Raw genomic sequence first — 18,202 nt, forward strand, 5'->3', positions numbered from 1 at the left:
TAATAGCTCTTGTAGGTGATAAGCATCTCTCTATGAAGGTAATGGCCTGTGCAATCTGGTGTGGAATGGCCACAGGCAGACAGACATCTGCAAACATACTATATCTGGACCACATGATCTAAATATGGAGACCGTGGGCTGCGGGTCTCCCAGGTGAACTCTCATGGACGAGTTTCCTGTCTGTAAAATGAGAGAACAGTGGTGGTGCTGAATGAAATGCACAGGAGTGTTAGTGAAGAGTTAATGTCGTGTGTCACACCACAGCGGTTGCCGACAGCATGTCTGTTTTAGAGCATCAACATGCTAGAGTTTACACTGTAAAAAAAATCTTAATTTTAATGAAAAAATAATATAAAAATGATACTGTAAAAAATGTTAATTGGTTAACTGGAAGTTATCTTACCATGTACAGTACAGTGAAACTGTATTATATATTTAATAAGAAAATACATGTAATTTTACTCAATTATTTTTTGTAGGAGTAATAATTATGATTTACCTTATAGTTAATGTTGAACATTTATATTACATATGTTTAACAAGAGAATAATTGTACTTTTATATTGTATTGTTAAAACTACGTTGAAAAACAATAAACACACATGATGTTTCCTAGCATTGATGAAATTTAAGGCATCATCTGAGCTTTTGTTTAACCATCTGTGTTGCTATGGTGGTTAACAGAACATTTAAAAGGGCAAAGCCGATTTTTGTAGTTCCACTATCCTGGGCGTGCTCCCAATTGTTACGACCCAGTCTATATATTAATATTTTATAATTTAAAGATATATACAGTTGTGAACTGTAAAATATTCAGGCAACAAAATGACATTCTGTAATGCCTCAAACATGGTCACTGTGTAATTTTTAACCATGAATTTCTATGGGGTAGCTCAGTGGTAAAGATGCTGGCTACCAACCCTGGAGTTTGCTAGTTCGAATCCAGGGTGTGCTGAGTGACTCCAGCTAGGTCTCCTAAGCAACCAAATTGGCCCGGTTGCTAGGGAGGGTAGAGTCACATGGGGTAACCTCCTCGTGGTCGCTATAATGTGGTTTGTTCTCAGCGGGGCGCGTGGTGAGCGTGGATGCCGCGGTGGATGGCGTGAAGCCTCCACACGCTATGTCTCCGTGGCAACGCGCTCAACAAGCCACGTGATAAGATGCACAGGTTGAGGCAGCTGGGATTCGTCTTCTGCCACCCAAATTGAGGCAAATCACTACACCACCATGAGGACTTAAAAGCACATTGGGAATTGGGCATGCCAAATTGGGAGAAACCCCCCCCCCCCAAAAAAACCATGAATTTCTGTGAATTGACAGTTTTATCACTAACTTTACCATTCATTTTTTCCATTGGGATTAATTATTTTTAAAAGAGAGATAAGCTATGAAACAGCTCAGAGGTGAATCGCAACATTAATTTAAAGATAAAAAGTATATGAAAATCGGACAAAAGGTCAAAGGTACAAGACTGTGTGCTTAACATCTTTAATGAGGAAATGAACTACAATCCCATGAAGCACTGCGAATGACCTAACCAAATGAAAAACGTTGGGAAAATCTAGAACTATTGATTAAAGTTGTTGATTATTAAATGTACAGAAACAGTATGTTTTTTTATTGCAAAATGTTCCGATATAAACCTATATAAGTAGTTTGAGAGTTTAGGGAGTGCAGCTTGATTGCACCATTCACAGTGCATCATGCGAGTGGGCGGAGCTGCAGAGCTCTTTTGGTGCACTTTGATGGGTAGTGTATTTCTTCAACAGGAATTCTGCTATTAAACATGATTTTTTTTAAATGAAGTTGGACGTACAGCTGCAGAAGGAGCATTTACAGTATTATCGATGAACAACCTTGGAGGTCTCAGTAGGTCTGTCTTTAAAGGTTTTTAAGTTAATGTTAAAAATCAGTTCACCTATGGAGAGAATGAATGGGATCTTTACTTTCAGAACCAGACTCTTAAGACATTTTCCCTCCCAAATTCTCTTTACTGTGATGCAAAAAAAAAATCTCATTCTTAGTTCTGAAATGTGAAAAATAAATACATAATGCAATTTAATATTATTTAAATTGTAAAGTGTTTATACAACATTGCAGCATTAGTTATACTGCCTTTTAATGTATTATGATATTAAAGAGATGATAACCAATTAAGTGGAAAAGTGTGAATTTCAGTAAAAAATATCGGTCAAACCAATTATCTAATGCAGTGTCTGGATATTCCAGATACTGCATTATTCCAATGTGTTAACCAGGATCTGTAATTCCTTCACATTTTCTTTCAAAGTGATTGTGAATACTCAGCCTCTCTCTGCAGTTTGACGTGAGAGTCATGATTCTGATGGATTCTGGGAAACACTGTGTGCTGGTGTCAAAGCGAGCTGAATAAATCTTGTAGCGCTGCGTTTATATGAAGGTGTCCATGAGCCACAACAAACCGTCCATCCACCCTCAGACACAGAGGTCGAAGCCATTTACAAAATACAGAAAATAAGATGCTGTATCGTTTTTGAGTTACATGCCATCTCATGAAATATTTCCAAAAAGAAATATTGGGCCACTCGGCAGCCAATAATAGAATAATGCATGAAAACAGTTTTCTTTTTTGGGGAAAAAATAGATGGCTGTTTCTGGTTGGGCTTGGTAATATATATAAAATATTTATGATACATTTGATATTATTTTTTTGCCTTTATAAAATTATAGATTTTTTTTTTTTATAGATTGCAGTTTGAATATTGCAATAAATTTAATGCAAATTTTATTCGGCTAGTTTAGCTTCCTAGAGACCGTAGCTGTAGGTCAGTGTTGCACTTGCTCCTCATGTTACAACCTCATGTTGAGTTAAAAAAAAAAAAAAAAAATGAATGGCTGTTTTTATCAGGGCATATAGAATATTTACGATATACTGTATTTGATATTATTTTCTCGCCTTGTTAATTTAATTAACAATATCAATATTGAAATAATTTTAATTCACATTTTATTTGGCTGTTTAGCTTCATATTTTTTATATTCCTATTTTTATTTTAAATTACCAACTTGCTACTTAGGTTCCAATACTTTTGACATCCTCAGTTATTACTGTCATTGTTTTGCTTACAGTACTTTTTTTTATATAAAAAAAAAAATAATAATAATTTAAGATGTGGTTTATTATTTAACTGTCAGTTTCAAAGTGGCACATTTGTCTTACAATATAGCAAACACAGCAATACACACAGCAAAAGCTGACAAGAAAAAGGTAATAAAAATAAATAATAATAATAGCAGTAATAACAATAAAAATAATATTAATAAATAAAATAATTATAATATAATAAATAATGTATTATAATATAACTTATAATAAATTATAATAATTTATATTATTTATAATAAATTATATATAAGTTATAATAAACTAAAATATAATAATTATAATAATTATAAATTATAATGTATATATGCATGAATGTTATAAGTAAATATATAAATAGATCATTTTTAATTTCTTATGTATTTCTTTTGTATTTTGGCTCTTTAAAGTTTTCATAAGTTCTTTTATTTTTTTTATTATTATTATTTTGCTGTGTGTGTGCGTGTGGTGTATTTTTCCACTCCGGGGCTTTCTGTAGGCAAGATATGTCCATCGGCAACAGGTGCACTACTCTTGTCAGTGTTTAGCTTAATTGTTGTCAGTGTTCTGCATCTAATTAAGGGAGAAGAAAGTTTTGTCTCTCCTACAATGTGCTTCCATTTCTTATTTTGTAATTTTAAAATAAACAATAACTTGTTCATATGCAAATACTCAACAACAAATGTTCTGCTTTGTTCGTATTCTGATGTAATTCTGTTGGAAGGTGTAACATTTACATATGTAGCCAGAACAAGCACATGCATTTACACTGTCTTGTATGCATCTCAAACAACCTCATGAGTGATCAGATTGCTATCCGTCTCAAAAGCGTCTTTGAAGCAGGCCTGACTCCATGCATTTACCTGATCACGAGCCTGGCCCACGACAAATGACAACCAATCACAAAACTCCTGGCATGTTTAACTTAAATTAGCTCTTTTTTTAAGAGTAGGCTTGGTCTCTTTATGATTGGATAGCTATCGGATCAGTAAATACACCTCTTGTTTTAATGAATTGGTTTAAAATGCTGATTTAATGATCTGTTTGTGTTATATTTCAAAAATATTCACAGAAGATCCTCTGCAGCATGTACACCTTTTAAAATGTTTTAGTAAAAATATATATTTACGTAAATGCTGCATGTTATTATACTGGTGCACATATGATGTGAAATCTGTATTTCCAAGCCCATTTTTGTGGCAGGAGTAATGACAAACCTTGAATCTAATCTTGGGTTTTTTGGGTCCCAAAGCTGCAGTCAACTCCTAATTGCAAGCTGTTTAGATTCAGTGCTTATCAAGAAAAGGAATTAGAATGATCTTTTAATCGCTGGTACACTGAGACCATGACAAATATCCTGCTGCTTTTGTTTTGGAATCGCTTTTTATGTCAGCCATTAAAGATGTGTTGATTGAATAGAAGGAAGATTGAATTGAGTTGTTGTGAGCTTGTAAAGACGTCAGCAGAGGAAAACACAATAGAACGGAAGAATTATTCATCTTATCAGGACAGGAACATTTGCTTTTGTCTGACAGATTTTTAACTTTCACTCAATTTTCAGTCCCATTCTGTGTGCTTTTCTTGTTAAAGCATACAGCAGAAACAATAACACTCTATTAACTGCTCCATTGAAAAATGGAAACAATAATGAGACATTTATGCCATACATACATTCATATTAAAACTAATCACATTGTTGCAATAAGTTGCGTGTTGTTTACATGCGTCCATCTGTTGAAAAGCAACCAGAGCTTTGCTAATGGTAGCAGAGTTGATAATGACCATATGGTTTGTGGAAAGACTTCCAGTAGCCCGCAGCTTTTCAAAGCATGCACATGGGCATTCACATTATTTTTCTCCAAATTTTGAGGGGCAAATTCACTAAGTAGCACCACTTATGCTCACAGTATAGTGCAAAAACCTGTGTATAAATACCCTTCTATGGCATTCAGTAATTTTTGACCAAAATAAATGTTTCTCATTTAATAAAAATTGATTCCTTTATCTGAGCAGTACAAGACTTGGTGACTTTTCCTCCATTTGCCTTCTGAACATACAAAAAAAAAATTGGGCTTGATTCGATAAGTCTAAGTGGTCGTAAAATAAAAGCGACACCTTTGGTATTTGCGGTCAAAATTGACCGAATGTCGAAAATGTATGGTAAATAACAAAAAATAGAGCTTTTTTTTTTTATCTGTCAAATACAATCAATAAATCAGCAACAATGCAGAGAGAGAGAGACAGAAAAAAAAGACAGAAATTACAGGGTGAGACTCTAAAACATCCTCACTGCAAAAAAACACACTGTTTTACTTTAGAAAGTTTGAAATTGCAAAATGTTTACTCTGATTCTTCTGTTTTATACTCTAATTGAATTTTCTTTTCTGTTCATTTCTGTTTTCTTGACAATATAATGCATTTACTTTGAGTTATTACATTTGCCTATTATAAAATGCCTATTCTGTGTCTTCTCTTTGTAATGCCATGGTCAGGCTTGATTGCAAGCTTAATGACATTAACTGCAAAAACTGACACTTCAAATCAATTTAAAATGCTAAACTATGACAAATAATAGTTTGATAATGTCTAAACATATATCAATATGTATATCTTGTGATAAATTATAAAATTAGGTTACAACAAGCCATCAGACTACTGGCTGTTACTGGCATGACATGGTTTTCAAGTCATGTTATTTATATTTTGTTCACCAGATGGCAGCAATCTGCCTCCAATTTATGTCAAACTCAAATTTTCTTCATGTTTCTACTTATAGGAGTGTAGGTTCTAAAATTGTAATGTTTTTCTTAATAAAATGCTTATTTGTATATACAAATTAATGGTAAAATGTAGAAATTTACATCTAAATAATAGCATAAAATCCCAAAAGAAATGCATAATTTTATTGTTCTTACATCAGGAAAGAAGAAATGAGAATGCGAATACCAAAGGGAGGTGCCCTTTTTAAATACCATAGGAGGGTTAAAAAAAATTTTTTTTTTTGCTGTGTTGGCCATGCTTGTGGGTGCAAAAACAATGCATGCAAAGTAACGACACTATCAGCGGGTGCAATTCATTCTCGGTGTCTTTTCCATTCAACAGCATATCTTTTTTTGTCAGAATGGGAGAGATCACCTTTCTCTTGGTAATAAGCCATTCCAGCATTGAACAGACAGAGAAACCTTTGATTTCTGTCTGCCTCAACCAAAAACAGATTCTGGAAGAAGATTAGTAGCGCAAATCATGCCATGAAATCAGTCGCCCCTCTGCCAGCACACTGCAGCAGTGGATCTCAACAATGCTTCAGTGCTTTTACAAACCAAGATTTTCTTGTTGAAATAACATGAGTCCTAATATATCATGCTTGCTTTAATTGCTTATCAGCGACATGAAAAGGCCGGTCTACATCACGGTTAATCGTATTGTTTGTGAGGTCAGTCACTATTCTTTGGTGGTTGAAAGAGATCCAGTGAGCTCAAAGCCAGCGATTCTGTTTAGACCAAATGTGCGTGGCCCCTTTACTTTGATATGACATGGTTTGGTTCAGTCCCGCTCCCAAAGGCTGCGAGGTCTTGATACATGTTGCCATAGAAACTCTTGTGGAAAGGCTCCCTGTATGTGACCAAAGCCAAAGGCATCGGAGCTAATGAGGTTGCAGGAAAGGCCATCCTGCATGACGAGGAGCTCATCAGAAGACAAGGTGACAACAATGACAGAGGCTGTCCACTGCAGAAGCATAATCGCTGACTCATCTGATTTAAAACATTCTCTATAGAAGCTCTGTCATCACTGTAATGAATATGCATCTCAAGCATTCTTTCATGGCCGAAAGAGAGAGCGACAAGATGGGCACCGTTGATTATCATAGAGTTGCCATGTGTATAAGTGGAGTGACGATTTTGGTCACAAACACTTTAGTATCCATCTTGCAATGCACTAGCAAGCCCCTAGAAACCATCCAAAACACACTAATAACTACACAGCATCACCCTACCAACCATCCAAAACACTTTAGCAACCATCTTGCAATGCCCTAGCAAATATTCAGTACACTTACCAACACCTAGAAACTATCCAGAACACCCTAGCAACCACATAGCATCACCCTACCAACGCTTTAATGCACGGACTTACCTGTGGTAGCAGGGGGGACCTGAGGGCGTATTCTCGGGAGGGCGTATGTAAACGCGTTCTGTGGGAGATGCTGATGTAAACACAGAGAGGGTGTGCAGCAGCTAAACCCGTCCGTGTAGCACATGATCATTGAGTGAAAACGCAACCTCTTTGATCTAACATCAAAGGTCATACTAGAGAAAAAAGGTATGCTCTAGCGTGAATGTTCGTCATAGAATTCATTATAAAATATAATCGCGCTCGGTAACATATGCATGTAAAGGCAAGTAAGAGCATTTTAGCTTAGCATAAAGCTAAATATTCACATGACAATTTGCAAAAGGTTAACTGCGTATTTTTGCTGCTCCAAATGTCAAAATCCCACCTAGTGTACACAATGACATCCTTTTCCGATCGTATGTGGATTCTGTTCATAAAATGAGGCAGAAAATATATTATTTGTAGCTTTCTATACGGTTAAAGGCTACATTGGTTAGCATTTCTTGTAAAAATACCCTAACCATATAAAAAACACTGACAAGGCATGATATCGTATATTTATTGGATTTATGTTTAATGTGGCTAAGCGTTTCTAACTGTTTTTGTTCAGCTGTAGAAACACGATGTAACTATTAAGGTCCTCAATGACGTCATATCCACCTTTTCACTCACAACAGCGTGAAAGCGCTCATATGAATGAAACACATAAGAAGAAAGTGTTTCACTGCTGTTCAAACACTTCTCATATCACACCAATTATAGTTATAAATGTTTTCCAACTGAACAGACTAAATATTAAATTAAACAAATGACAATAAAATGCAAAGTAATCTCTTTAGTAGTCAAAATACTTTTTGAATGTAACTGTATTCTGATTACCAACGATTTACATTGCAACTGTAGTGGAATACAGTTACTAATATTTTGTATTTTAAATACGTAATCCCGTTACATGTATTCCGTTACTCCCCAACCCTGCCTACCAACCACCCAAAACACTTTAGCAACCATCTTGCAATGCTCTAGCAACCACCCAGTACACCCTAGCAACAGCCATCTTGTAACGCTCTAGCAACTATCCAGTACACCCAAGCAAACACTTAGAAACCACCTAGAACACCCTAACAACCACCTAGCATCACCCTACACTTTAACATACAAAACACTTTATCAACTGTCTTGCAATGCTCTAGCAACCACCCAGTACACCCTAGCAACAGCCATCTTGTAATGCTCTAGCAACTATCCAGTACACCCAAGCAAACACTTAGAAACCACCCAGAACACCCTAACAACCACCTAGCATCACCCTACACTTTAACATACAAAACACTTTATCAACTGTCTTGCAATGCTCTAGCAACCACCCAGTACACCCTAGCAACAGCCATCTTGTAACGCTCTAGCAACTATCCAGTACACCCAAGCAAACACTTAGAAACCACCTAGAACACCCTAACAACCACCTAGCATCACCCTACACTTTAACATACAAAACACTTTATCAACTGTCTTGCAATGCTCTAGCAACCACCCAGTACACCCTAGCAACAGCCATCTTGTAATGCTCTAGCAACTATCCAGTACACCCAAGCAAACACTTAGAAACCACCCAGAACACCCTAACAACCACCTAGCATCACCCTACACTTTAACATACAAAACACTTTATCAACTGTCTTGCAATGCTCTAGCAACCACCCAGTACACCCTAGCAATGTTCTGGCAACTCCTCAGAACACCTTAGCAAGCACCCAGAACCTAGCAACCAACTAGAAATCACCTAGAACACATTAGCAACCGCATACCACCCAGAATCCACCCACAACACACTGGCTTTGTGGCAGCGTGTTTTGCACTGGCAAGCACCACTCACATATTTACTTATTTTATTTTTCTGAAAATATTGAGTATATCTATTTTTTTTTTTTGAAAAGCAAGTCCAAGTGAGCATGTAAGCAATTAAAATGCTCTTGGTTTTCCAGTGAAATGAACTGAAGTACAGGAATATTGTTTTATCACAGGCAGCGTTCCAGCAGACAAAGAGAAAAATGCAAAGGTGTCTGGTTTTATTCGGGATAATTGCAAAGGCCCTCTGCGCGTTTGGATCTGTCAGTTTGATGGGGCGATGTAACATATGCAGGTGTGCAGATAAATCTAAATCCAATTTATTTTCTCACTCAGCAGGGCCTTTCATTCTGCCTGGGCGTCCCGGAGAGAATAAAAAGAGACACATGAAACATGCAAACGTGAGAGAATTGCTGAGTTTACAGAGAATTATATCCATATTCAAGAGACTTCCTAAAGATCTGTTGAAATACATGATGAACAAAATGGTAATTCAGGGTTCCTGGCATTTCTGGGCGGCAGAATAGTCAAATTGATATCTTTGCTACGATTTATAATGCTCATTAACATTCTGACCACACTTCACCCTGTTCCATCGTTTAATTATTCTCAAAGATTTATTCAGGGTTCTTCATGTGAAGGGTTGGGGAGTAGTGGAATACATGTAATGGGATTACGTATTTAAAATATGAAATATTAGTAACTGTATTCCACTCCAGTTACAATTATTTTGACTACTGAAGAGATTACTTTGCCTTTTATTGTCATTTGTTTAATTTAATATTTAGTGTATTAAGTTAGAATACTTAGTGAGATGAAACATAAATCCAATAAATACATGATATCATGCCTTGTCAGTGTTTTTTATATGGTTAGGGTACTTTTACAAGAAATGCTAACCAATGTAGCCTTTAACATCGTATAGAAAGCTACAAATAATATATTTTCTGCCTCATTTTATGAACAGAATCCACATATGATCGGAAAAGGATGTCATTGTGTACACTAGGTGGGGTTTTGACATTTGACGCAGTTAACCTTTTGCAAATTGTCATGTGAATATTTAGCTTTATGCTAAGCTAAAATGCTCTTACTTGCCTTTACATGCATCTGTTACCAGGCGCGTCATAGAATGAATCCTATGATGGACATTCACGTTAGAGCATACCTTTTTTCTCTAGTAAGACCTTTTATATTAGAGCACACATATAAAGTACAAGCCCCCCCCCCATATTTACACCATGATCAATGGAAACATGTAAATGCTTCACGCTGCAACCCCCCAATGTTCAAGCCAAATCTACGCCACTGGTGCTAATGAAGTAATCCAAAGTATTTAGATTACATTACTGACTTTAGTAATCTAACGGAACACATTACAAATTACATTTTGCAGCATATAGTCTGTAATCTGTAGTGGAATACTTTTTAAAAGTAACCTTCCCAACCCTGTTCATGTGTGAGACACAATGACATTTAGTGTTTGCTATTATTATTGCTCATACTGAGTGTTAGTGATTTGGACAAACCCCTAACACTAATGATTACATTTCAGTTTGTAACTTGTCCTGCAGCATTTGTGCTTCAGGCATCAATAATACCTCAAAATGAAGCAATCAGACTTACAATTTTCATCTGGCAGATGGCAAAACATAATTTTCTTCTGGAAACATGTCCCAGACTGCTGTGAGGAGACGCATTCAGTCTTTGTATCCAGTCATCCAGACCAGCATCTGTGGGATGTTCCTCTAGTAAACGTGACTCATGACTCTGTTCTGGCCCCAGGGCCACTGGCGACAGCACGCTCAGACCTTGGTTACACTTTTATTTAAAGCAGTTTCCTGCAATAGCATGACAGATAACACAGCTTCATTAGTGAACTACGCTGTGTGTACCGGGCTAAGAATATTGCATGAATAATACATGCACTTATTGAATATTAATTTGACTCTTTAACAGGGGTGTTCTGGGTGGTTTCTAGGTGGTTACTCAAGTCAGTAGGGCCCGTCTACATGTCTCTATGACCCCGTTTCTACCTGGTATTAAGATGTGTTTCGGGTCATCCGATTACATGTGGTCAGCCCTAAATACAGGTCTAAACGAGGCTAAACCGTTTTGTGATTGGATCATAGAAACCACATATGAATGTGGTCAAAAACGCATATGACCAGATCACATTTGAGGTGTAAACGCTCATCCGCCCTGTCTGCATCCTGGCAGCAGTGAAGCACCGCCCCTCACCTGTCAATCAACCGCTGAGCTAAAACAAGAGTTTAAACTTTGCCTTTACGAGAGGCTTTCAAAGGAAATAACTGCCCGATCTGAACATTTTAAAAAGGCTGATACATACATAATCACAAGAGCTTCACGGATCTTCTTTAGTGTTTCTGATATCAACACAGATGACAAGCACAAGCTCCTTTAATACAGGTAATCCACTAAAATAACGGATAATTCTGCTGGACATGTTATGTTTGTGCTTAGAGAAATAGTGTGCCGTTTTTTACACTTTCTTTGTCTTTTCTGACTTCGTTGTACTTTGTTATTATGCAGTAACACACTGATATAGTGATTGATGTGTGTCATCATGAAACAGAGAATCTCCAAATCCAAACACAAGTGGTAACAGGAGACCAGGTGTAAACAGCAATGTGTCTCACCTGACCGCATGTGTTCGGATCACCCGAGACGCGCCGTAATACCAGGTGGAAACGGGGTCTATGATTCCTGGACTCTAGATAAGAATCAGGTCCCTCCTTCAATGTAAGTCAATGAGATATTTTCACCTGTTTTATCATCCGCCTGGTGAAAATCTTGAGTCCAATCACTTAGAAAACTCCTCAACAAGCCACATGATTTGTGCCATAATTTAAACTGATCTCTTTGTAAAAAAAAGTTACTATAACTACATTTGTGTAAAATCACTTTTCCCCATTCTAACACTAGATGTGCTACAACAGCAATGAGTTTTGTTCACTTTCACACAAATCAAGAGTAAAACAGCAGATTATCAGTTCACAAACACTAAATTTTTGCCCTGTTCTCCACAGAATACTATCTTCTGACATCTAAACCCTTTTATTACAGCGCATGATTTGAAAGACTATATATTTAACCCTTATGCACTGTTCATCATTAAATCACGTTCCAGTTGTTCCCGGTCAAAAGTGACCGGAAACAATAAACATGCAATTCTTTTAATTGTTATGAAAGAAATGTAACAACTCTAAATTAAATAACATTATATTTAGGTATTTAGACCTTTTTTATTTTATTTACCTATTTATTTACCTATATGCCCTTGAGCTTCAGCTTGAAAATGGACTTTTTTAATTTTCTTATGAATATTTTCTCAAATACTGAACCAATCCTCATAAATTATAAACCGTTTGAAAGCTTAAATTCTCAAGAATCAAACGGTGCTGTCCATTTAAAAAAACAACACACACACACACACACACACACACACACACACACACACACACAAAATAATTATTGAAATTAATTATTAATCCCCATAATTCAAATCACTTAAAGAGCACCTATTATGTTTAAACATGCCTAATTTTGTTTTAAAGGTCTCCTACAATAGATTTACATGCATCCAAGGTCAAAAAACACTTTAATTTGCTCATAATTTAAATTGCAGCATTACCTTTTTTTCCCAGTGTCAAAAACGACTCAATGATCCGTTCTAAAGGATTCATTCTAAACTCCTCCTTTCAGAGAGACTACTCTGCTCTGATTGGTCAGATGTCCCAGTCTGTTGTGATTGGTCTGCCGCTTAATGTAGTGTTTGAGGGCGGGTCAAAGCTGTTCGCGAGCAGCCAATGAAGACCAGAGGCGGGTTTTTTGTTACCAAATTACATAGGTTAGTACAGGAAGTAAGTCTGGAATTACTAACGACTCGTTTCAGGTGTTCAGAATCGGTTCTTTCTTTTGGGAGTCAATAACTACATTTGTCGTGCACTTTGATTTTTGAAACTTTGCAGACTTTTTTACATTCACAAACAGCTATATAACACACTACATGAAAGGTAATATTTGAAAAACCATAATAGGTGCTCTTTAAAAATCATACTAAACGATGTTTTATTGAAAATGTAAAAATGCAGAAAGTTTTTTGTGAGGGTTAGGTTTAGGGGTAGGGTTAGGGTTAGGGGATAGGATCTATAGTTTGTACAGTATAAAAATCATTATGTCTATGGAGAGTCCTCATAATGAGAGCCGCACAAATGTGTGTGTGTGTGTGCGCGAGCATGCGTGTGTGTGCGTGTTCAGCATTGTAGATGTGTTATGGTCTCACCAGTTCATTTTGGTGTGTGTGTGTTCTGCATTGTGGCTGATTTGTTGTTTTTTTTTTTTTTCTTTGACAATTTAAAAAATCATAAAAAATTCTGTTTTATAGTCTGACCCGTTCAGTTTTGTGTGTGTTTATGTTTGTGTGTGTGTTTGTGTTTTGCATTCTTGATGTTTGGTAGTCTCGCCCCTTCATGTCTGTGTGTGTTTTTTTCTGCACTGTGGCTGTTTTTTAGATTTTATATAATAAATAATAAAAATAAAACAATCTGTGATTTTTAGTGTTTCCCATTCATTTCCTATGGCGGTCACTTTCGACCGGGAAGAGTAGAAGTGTAACTTTTTTTTTTTCTACCACTTAGACTGATCGAATCAACTCCAATTTGTTGTATGTGTGTTTAGATATATATATATATAAAAAAAGTCAGCAAGTCTCGTACCTGTCAGATAAAGGAAACCAGTTTTATTGAAGAAACAAAATTGATATCGGTCAAAAATGACCGAAAAGTGCATGAGGGTTAACACTTGCATTTCATAACCAACTGCATATACAGGCTTACTCTAGTGTGACTAGCTTGCATGGTGGCACTAGTAATGGAGTGTTTGAACACAGAAGACTTGGGTTCGAGACCAGCAAAGCATGCGAGTTGTCGTGGCACTAACGGTTAGGTTTAGGGTAGGGGGGTCAGTTTTGTTGATTTAAAAATACATAGAGCTTTAACTTTAAAAACCTTATCTGTTTGGAAGAACATTAAACTCGCTTTTAGCGCCCCTCAGTGGACATTTCACATTGAAACTGCAGCGATATGTGTAATTAACCACGCAATATCATGTTGCAAAAATATTGCTACAGTAACGGAATTTTCATGAGATCAGGCTGAACAATTCATGTTTGTAACAACTGTTGTGGGACAGTAAATGCTGAAGGATTCAAGGTTTGAGCAAGCATCAGTAGTATGTTTATTCTGGATTTTCTGGATGAGAAATATGCAAAAAAAAATAATTTATAACTGTTTTAATCTCCTTACAGTATCATTGGCATCTCCCCCAGAGCAGCTGTTTAGCTGAGTCATGAAATTTTTAGCTCCCATTTAATCATCAAGATCAGCACATGTGCTCAAGAGTCCAAACTGTCTGAAGGACATTTGTTATGTTTTCTGAAGCATCTTAAGTCACATTTACCTAATTTACTTAATCAATACATGTTCCTGGTCTTATTGTGAACAATTGATCAGAGTGTGTTATTCGAAACAAAAAAAAATCTTTTCACCAAAATGTACTAATGTATCAAAAATGTAACTGTAAATGTAACTTGTAATGTAATGTGTATAACTTTCTATCTTCTGTAGAACACAAATGAAGATTTTTAGAAGAATATCTTAGCTCTGTACTGTGGATTTATACAATGCAAGTGAATGGTGGCCAGAACTTTGAAGCTCCAAAAAGCAAATAAAGGCAGCATAAAAGTAATCCATAAGACTCCAGTTGTTTAATCCATGTTTTCAGAACTAATATGATAGGTGTGGGTGAGAAACAGATCAATATTTAAGTCCTTTCTTACCATAGATCTCCACTTTCACTTTCACATTATTCTTTTGTTTTTGGCGATTCGCATTCTTTGTGCATATTGCCACCTACTGGGCATGGAGGAGAATTTATAGTAAAAAAGTACTTAATTATTCATCTGTTCTCTCACCCACACCTATCATATCACTTCTGAAGACATGGATTTAACCACTGGAGTCTTATGGATTGCTTTTATGCTGCATTTATGTGCTTTTTTGAGCTTCAAACCTGTTGACTTGGATTGTATGGACCTACAGAGCTGAGATATTCTCATTTGTGTTCAGCAGAAGAAAGAAATTCATACACATCTTGTCGCCGACAAGTTGTATTTCTAATTTAGGTGGAGGGACATTCTAATTCTATAAAGCATTTAATTGGTTAAAAAAATGGTATACGCCCTTTAGTGCAATATTATTTTTGGTCCATTTTCCTTAAAGAGAAGGCTGTTAATTTTAAATGTGTATATCTGCTAAAAATCAACATTTAGGAGTACACTAGCAAATAGATGAGCTTAAAGCAAACTAAAAGCCACAAATATCCACATTTGATTTCAAGTAGTCTTTGTATTTCTGAAGCCCTTTCATATAAATGATGGATTTCACCTGCTTAACAGCTTCATATTTATCTTGGGTGTATTGTGGGTATAGTGGTTTTGTGAGTAACAGCTAAAATGTATAAAAATTGGGGTGTCTTTCTATATTTTTTTTGCTCGCTGATTCTCAACCTCATATTCATGCAGTGGTTTATTTTTTACACTTGATTCTATTTGTTCAAACATTGGTTCTGCTGGGGCTCAGATAGCACTCAGCACATCAGAGCTTGATTGGAGAGTCGTTGTGTTCGGTTGTAATTACCTGCTGGCAGCTGATAGTGTCAAACACACCTGTTGCACAGCTGCATGCACCAGGAGCGACATTTGTAGGAGAACACGTGAGATAAAAGATCTGCTTCTACCCGAACAACATATTTTAGACATCACCCTTTCCAAAAAACAAAAAAAGAAATGTCTAGTTTCTGGACAAAATCTAAGGCAGCATTGCATGTGTCCTTAACAGGCAAGGCAGCCACTGAATGCATTGCAAAAAGCACAGGAAAAATTTCCATTCAAGATTAGTGGTCGATATAAAGCCAATAATACTATTTAAAGAAATAGTTTACCCCAAACTTAAAATTCTCTCATCATTTATTCACCCTCATGCCATCTCAGATGAGTATGACTTTCTTTCTTCAGCAGAACACAAACTGAGATTTTTTTGAAGAATATTTCAGCTCTGTAGGTCCATACAATGCAAGTGAATGGTGACCAGAACTTTGAAGCACCAAAAAACGTACATACATGGAGCATAAAAGTAATCCATAAGACTCCAATGGCTTAATTCATGTCTTCTGAAGTGATCTAATCATTTTTGGGTGAGAACAGACCTAAATATAACTCCTTTTTCACTTTAAATCTTGACATCTGAAGTCTCCTTGGCGATCATGATTTTTAGCTCGATTACACTTCCTAGTGCTTGATGCATGCACAGAGTGCTTGATGGTGCTAGGAAGACTTATATTACACAATATTGACTCAAACTGCACTTAAAGTGTTTTAAAATAAAAAAAATGTGCACCATCTGTTCTGCCTCGTAAAGGCAAAATGCAGCAACTACAGTACACATTTGATCAATGAAATTGAGTCTTTTTAGACTTTTCAGTGCCATGGACCACCAAATTTGATGGTATCCTTGTGAGGGACCCCTTCCTATAAAAGCAGCTTTTTATTTTCATGTATTAAGACTAGGGCTGTCGACTTAACATTAATTCAGTGCGATTAATTATATACTAAATAACGTTTTTAAAATGTATTCAATTAACCGTAATAAGGAATGTTCTTTATATCTGAGCAATTCAAGCTTGGATTACCACCTGTTTTCGCCAATATATATTTATATAGTGCTTTTCACAATAAATACAGAGGCAAGAAAAAGTATGTGAACCCTTTGGAATTAGCTGGTTTTCTGCATTAAAATGTGATCTCATTTTCATCAAAGTCACAAGTATAGACAAACACAATGTGCTTAAGCTAACAGCATTCAAACAATTATAATCTTTCTTGTCTTTAATGAACACATCCCATTAAACATTCACAGAGCTGTGGAAAAAGTAAGTGAACCCCATACGCTAAAGATGACAAAAAATGCTAATTACAGTCAGGAGTTGGCAAACCTGGCATCTGATTAATGAAACGAGATTGTAGGTGAGGGTTAGAGCTACTTTGACTTACAAAAAGCACTCAAATATTTTGAGTTTGCTTTTCATAAGAAGCATCTGCTGACATGGACCAAGCCTCGCAAAAAAGAGATCTCAGAAGACCTACGATCAAGAATTGCTGCTTTGCGTAAATCTGGAAAGGGTTACAAGGTTATCTGGAAGAGCTTAGATATTCATCTGTCCACAGTTAGACAAATTGTCTATAAATGGAGACGATTTAGTACTGTGGGTACTCTCTCTAGAAGTGGCCGTCCAGCCAAGATGACTCAAAGGGCACACTGCAGAATGCTCAATGAGGTAAAAACTTGAAGGAATCATTGGAACTGGCTAACATCTCTGTTCATGAGTCTACTCTACGGAAATCTTTAAACAGGCATGGTGTCCATGGCAGGACATGACAAAGGAAGCCGCTGCTTTCCAACAAAAACATTGCTGCATGCCTGCAGTTTGCCAAAGACCACCTAGACACTCAAAAATGGTACTAGGAAATGTTTTGTGGACTGATGAAACTATGGTTGAATGGTTTGGGAAGAACACGCAGCACTACGTGTGGCATAAAAAAGGGCACCACATACCAACATGAAAACATCATCCCAATGGTGAAGTACAGTGGAGGGAGCTTCATGATTTGGGGCTGCTTTGATGCTTCAGGGCCTGGACCACTTCCCATCATCGAGGGAAAAATGAATTCCTAAGTGTATCAAGATATCTTACAGGATAATGTCAGGGTGGCTGTGCGACAGCTGAGGCTCAGTAGAAGTTGGGTGATGCAGCAGGACAATGACCCTAAACATCGAAGTAAATCCACTACAGAACACTTTCAAAAAAAGAAAATCCACCTTTTGGAGTGTCCCAGTCAGAGCCCAGATCTTAACCCAATAGAGATGCTGTGGAATGACATCAAGAGAGCCGTTCACATCAGACATCCTAAGAATATGTCTGAGCTGAAGCAGTTCTGTAAGGAAGAACGGTCCTAAAATCATTCTGAACGTTGTGCAGGTT

At 36.6% G+C, this 18,202-nt stretch overlaps 1 protein-coding gene across 3 annotated transcripts in view; it reads left to right on the forward strand.

Moving 5' to 3' along the window:
• The window catches only part of LOC127455164 (1-phosphatidylinositol 4,5-bisphosphate phosphodiesterase beta-1-like), an 80,387-nt gene that overhangs the window by 14,050 nt on the left and 48,135 nt on the right, over nt 1-18,202 (forward strand). The gene's annotated exons all lie outside the window — the stretch shown is intronic.

Source organism: Myxocyprinus asiaticus, chromosome 17, assembly GCF_019703515.2.
Source record: "Myxocyprinus asiaticus isolate MX2 ecotype Aquarium Trade chromosome 17, UBuf_Myxa_2, whole genome shotgun sequence".
Taxonomy (NCBI): domain Eukaryota; kingdom Metazoa; phylum Chordata; class Actinopteri; order Cypriniformes; family Catostomidae; genus Myxocyprinus; species Myxocyprinus asiaticus.